The sequence below is a fragment of the Metopolophium dirhodum genome, chromosome 1 (genome assembly GCF_019925205.1).
Source record: "Metopolophium dirhodum isolate CAU chromosome 1, ASM1992520v1, whole genome shotgun sequence".
Lineage (NCBI taxonomy): Eukaryota > Metazoa > Arthropoda > Insecta > Hemiptera > Aphididae > Metopolophium > Metopolophium dirhodum.
The window spans coordinates 109,457,959-109,463,986 of record NC_083560.1 but is presented as its reverse complement, the minus strand read 5'-3'; the positions used below and the strand labels follow the sequence as shown (position 1 = coordinate 109,463,986).

At 30.2% G+C, this 6,028-nt stretch overlaps 1 long non-coding RNA gene across 1 annotated transcript; it reads right to left on the bottom strand.

Annotated features, from left to right (window-relative positions):
• Positions 1-4,340: 4,340 nt before the first annotated feature.
• On the bottom strand, positions 4,341-5,766 carry LOC132937506 (uncharacterized). Its single transcript, XR_009663685.1, has 3 exons — positions 5,323-5,766; positions 5,092-5,230; positions 4,341-4,972 (listed from the first exon to the last, which is right to left on the bottom strand). It is a non-coding gene; the product is annotated as an uncharacterized LOC132937506 (long non-coding RNA).
• Positions 5,767-6,028: the final 262 nt, after the last annotated feature.

Sequence of the window (6,028 nt, the reverse complement as noted above, 5' to 3'; positions counted from 1 at the left end):
TAGTAAACAAGACCAACAAAAAAATTTATTCGAAATTTCACAACCGCATAACCAATCAGATATATTATAAAGCTCTTTACGAAAATGCCGAGTGCATGACGTATTATCTGTCGTCTTTAATTTTTACTGTTGTTAAAATGTCAAGATCTGGACACGGTCTACCATTTTGAACTAAAACTTTTTTTTCAGCAAATGAAAGTCTTGAAAAGCAATTTTGTTTTAATTGATTTACAACTTCGCTACGGTTACACATACCTATTGTTAATATGGAATAAGTTTAATAACTATACGACACGTAATACGTATTGTAAATAATCAGTACCAAGAGTATCTTAAACAAAAATAAATAGAATAGTGAATACCTGGTAACTGTCTTGAATTATCAATCAATTGCAATAAAATTCATAAAAGATAGAATAGGTAGTACATGCTAATTAACAATAGTACAATACTGATGCAGTGATGCACAGAAATAAACAATAAGTTTTTGTCGATCGGCGTTGCAGTGCGAGTGTACAACGTGCAGCCGCGATGATCCCCACTACTAATTGCCATTAGCCGAATAGCCGATTAGCGGCTGGTCGTTAATTTCATTTTCAACGACTTGGTCTAGTATTAACATTGCACCGAAGTTAGCCGACAATATCACGACAAATTACGAATGTGGGATATTAGATACCACGAGTCGTTGTTCAAAACATTAACGTCCTACACGACACAATACATAATATTCCGCAATCACACCATCGCGCCCGCGCGTCGTAGCTGCAGACGGTGCATACCGCTGGTCGAATCCCGAGTTAAAAATAGTTTATTTGTTGATTATTATTTTTATTTATAGAGAAGAGTACCTACAAAACAATTATTTTAAGATTTTGTAAATAAAATTATATTACTATGTAATATGCATTACAAATTTCCAAATTACAATATTACACATGCACAATATGTTATGACATCAATATTATAGGGCGTTAACACACAACTTGCACACCCAAAGAAAACGCCACTGCTTACGTTCATGGTATAAATCTACTTTACCGTACACCCTTTTTTTTTCAAAATACGTGTTTTATATGCTGAATTCAGAACTGTTTGAAAAAATTCCCGCAAACATACCGTTCAAAAGTTATGGAAGTTCAAAGTTGCAGCGATTACGTGTGTACTCGATTAGCGTGTATGTCGCTACGCTCCACGGCGCCGTCACGGCTCCGCTCCGCAAATCGAAAATTTCAAAATGCGTGGTTTTTTATACTGAATACACGCTACGTAGTTAGGTACTTAGAAACATTATTGAGGAAAACCGAGGTTCACCTGAGGTGGTTTTACACAACAAATAGGGGGATATTTTCGATTTGCGGAGCGTAGCGACGGCGCCGAGGAGCGTAGCGACGAGAGCCGATACACGCAAAATCACTGCAACTTTGAACTTCCATAACTTTTGAACGGTAAGGGGAATATTTTCAAACAGTTCTGAATTCAGCTTAAAAAACCACGTATTTTGAAAAAAAAAATTGAAAAAAAAGGGGTGTCCGGTAAAGTATAGATTTGATCCCAGGGATTTAATTTTTACGGAATTATAGATACACAATATGAAACAAAATATTATTGTTAATAATTGAAAATTATAATATAAATATAAAAGTAAGTAAAAATAGTTAAATATTTTAAGCTTTGATTTGTATGTAATATCGTTACAAACGTTAAATACTTAGGTACAATAAAAGTTATAAATGTAAGCTTTACTCACCGGGGATTTAGAGACACGTTGAATTTGATGTATAAAAATTAAGTGTAACACACCACTACACTAGGAACACGATGTTTTTGAACGAGGCGATAGGTATACCAAAATGGATGTCAACCTTTCACGCCGAGAACTAGACACAATGTCATCCTAAATTGAAAAAAAAAATATGTACTCGACGAGTTAGTGTAAATAACTAATCTATAGATAGGCAGGTATATAAAAAAAACACGGTATTTTGATATTTTATATTATTTCATAGCGAGTATCGGCAATTACTCGAGATAAAGATTGCAATTTCAAAAGTCCAAAAAGTTATCAATCAAGTATATATCTAATATTTAGACACACGTCAAACAGAATAGGTATATAACTGCTACTATTATATGTAGCGTGAAGACAATAAATTATGATAATGTAAAAATAAGAAAAAATAATAACAAGGGTATTTGTTATAGGTATTACTAATATAGATTAAATAAGGATACATACCACTAATTGGTTTTAGTATACACGTTATATTATAGGTGCGGTAGTTTTCCGTTGATTTTATATTCGAACTTCAAACAAGAAGGAACTGGGAATAACTATCAAAGTAAGTAAAATATTCACATAGCTTAATTTTTTTTTTTAATGTTAACTGGATACGTATTCATATTAACACACAATTAATACAATTTGAATTTCTTTAAACTCATATATTTTACGATTTTTACTAAACTTTTTATTGGTGTTCCATACAAAAGTTATTTTATAATAGAGTTTATATTATCATAGTAACATATTTTGAAATAGAACAGTATTAAAATAATAACATGGATAAAATTAACATACAACATAATTCTTTAAACGCAAGAATTTTACAAAACGTACCTGCTCAACTAAGTGTTGCACAGGAACGAGAGTTATTTTGTGGACGAATTTAGATCATAGTGACGTTTTATGAAAAAGTTCAGTATTAAAATAATAAAAGAAATTTAAAATTTACAGGAAAACAAATTCATGGTAAAGCCTGTTCCAATAATAATAGTAAATTATTTTAATTTCAATGTCTAAATAAAAATGGCAAGTATAATATGTGTTTTTGATCATTTCTAAAGCTTAATTTGCTTGAAACCTACCACAAAAAATATAATATTAATAATATTACTTAATTTTAGAGTAATTTAAAACCTCCATTAATTATTCTAATTTTAATTACAAATTATTAATTATAACATATTAAATGGAAATATGTGTGTTACATAATATAGTCATTGATATCATGAGTGCAAGACACCTCTTGTACAACAATTTAATTAACTTTAAGCTTATGCTACTATACTACATTTTTTTTCTGAATTCTATTTGTGTTAAAAACAATACTACAACAGTGTGTCAGTGTCATTTGAAATAAAATATATTATAGTGTTGGGCAATTGGCTGTGAATGCCTACCATTATATAAATATTTACATTTGTAATTCTGTCATTTTAAATTGAAAAATATTATTTACCCTGTTATTTATGTGTTATATAGATGACAACAATTAATCATAATTATTTTTATGGATTAGAAGGCCAAGCATCCACGTCATCACAACCAAAATCTAGTGGTAAGAAGCATGCTCACAATTTAATTTTTTGACTCTTTATGACGCTTCATTCATTTTATTTTAGACGCATTAGTGAAAAAACAGACAACTGACAAAATAGTTAAAATAAGTATGTATATTAATTGTTTAATGTAGGTAATTAAATTCACAAACTGTATTTGATTTTTTTAAGAATGCCGAAAATGCAAAAAACGCCATGCTGGCTATTGCAAACTTCTACAAACCCGTCAAACACCAGAAATGCAAAGTATGTATATTAAGCATTTAAAATAAATAATTTCACAAACAAAAATTATTTAATTTTTTTAAGGATGCCGAATATGCAAAAAAATGCATAATGGCCGTTGTAGGTATGCTCCCTCGCAAAATCCAGTAATAAAAAGTTAGTATATTTGACAAAACTTATTTAACTTATTTAATTTTTATTTAATTTAGGGCCAGTTGTATCGTCTACGATTAAACTATGATTAAGCTTAATCAGCTGATAACAGATATTTAAACGGGCAAATTCGGCCGATTAAACTCTGATTAACCATAATCATAGACGGTACAACTGGCCCTTATAGACTACCTATTTAAAATGTGTATTGTTATTATAGGATGCAGTGTCTGCCTAAATAGACACAAGAGTCCTTGTTTGTGGCAGCCACGCCAAATAGTAAATATTATATAATAAATAACAATATATAAAGTAGGTACATAATACTAAATTTTTTAACTTAGCAACCGCAAGAACCAGATTTAAGGGTGGAGCTAGAAAGGCGCCGTGCAGTAAAAGTAAGTTTTTAGTACATAACTATGTATAAATATATATTTATAAATACTATTTGTATAAAAATAACACAAAAAAAGTTAACAATTAAACATCCGCATTAACATTTTTTTTAACAGAAGGCCGACTGCCTTCTAAGTTTAATAACTATTTGTATAAAATACTTCCTAAAATCATGATAAAATACTTTTTTGGGGGGGCTTACACTCTAATTCAATTCTCATCAGTCATCACATTTGCTACCTGCTCTGATATTCTATAATATAATATGAACGACATAAGCTTATAATAAAGAACTCCATCTAATATAAGAAACTTATACCTATAATAAAGGTAGATCCTTAGTTTGAGGGAATAGGGCGGCACTCATAGGTATATTTATATATCTTATATTATAATAACGGTTGTAATTTGTATACATGGGGCTATTACACATTGTATTAAATAAAATTTAAATATGTAACTAATAATAGATAATATTGGGATGTAGGTACTTACCATATTCAGAAGCATTGCATATTAAGTTGTAATTTCTTTTGCCCTTCAAATTTTAATTAATACAATTTTACTATTAAATTATGTTTTAGGAAGCACAAAATATGTCAAGTATTTTCAATGATTTGGAGATTGACCCTACACCCATACTACAGCCTACATAATAAAAAACAAATAAAAAATAATTTACATTAAAAGTTAATCATTTTTATTTTTATACCTACTCATATCATAGGTACGTTGGTTAAAAAATAAAACCATTTCGTAAAACTTACAAAAATTGTAGTACCTACTACCTATAATACGAATCTGGTCTTGTGGTACATAGACTTGTTGCTATTATTTCTTTTACTGTTTGTAGAACCTGAAAATGTAAGTCAATTATTTTTAATTTGTAACTAAATAATATTGTTGACAGTGTTGAAAAAGTTGCGACACATGTCAAAAATTGTGTCTCACAAGGTATGCAAATAAAACACTTACCAGACGGTACAACCATGTTTTTAATAGGCATTGTACAATTACATTGAAATATCTAGACACAGCAGATTCCCTAGCCACATGTTTGCATTTTCAATTCACTGGTATCCAAATCTGTTTCGTTGGACGACACGACTATGACCTAAATGTAATTCATTTAAATCAGAAACGTTTTTTAATCCAATCCAGTTAAAAAATATACATATATGTTACCATACATTACACATTACATACCTTTAAGAAACGTGAACAAACTCGATTCATTGCTGTTTTGAATGATACATTGTTGTTGAAAAATTGAACAAATTCACCATATTAATAAAATTCAAAATCTGCCACTACGTGTAATTATTGGTTAAAAACAATATCTAATAATTTGCAAAGAATGAGCAAAAAATAATAACTACTAAGCCTGGTTCTGGTACATAAGTTATAGCAAATAAGAAAATGTAAATTAAGTAGTAAAAAATACTAATGTACTATAAAAATACAGTAGTATCCAGCCATCCGGGTAAACAAACGTATAACTTCTGACGTGCGTGCCGCGTGATATTAAGTGAATTTGCCATTTGGTGCGCGGGTTCGTTTCCATGTTTTTCAACGGGTCGTACTTCAGATAACAGGTAAATCAGAACCCAATCAACTTTACTGGTCGCTTACCACGGTTAATAGATATCGCTTCCATCATCCGTACTATCATTAATTATATAATCAATGGTACTGTAGCGACAGGCATAGCGTAAGGCATTTGGCTGGCTTATCAAATAATAACGTTATCATAGAATTATTAAACCAATAATATAAATATATGTAAAATTAAGAATTTTCTAATAGTTTCTTACTGCGGGGAAGCGCTCGTCTGTAGCGAGCTGTGACTATCTTACCACATCGCTTGTCTAAATCACATTATAATATGTACGTAATCATATAATATACGCGC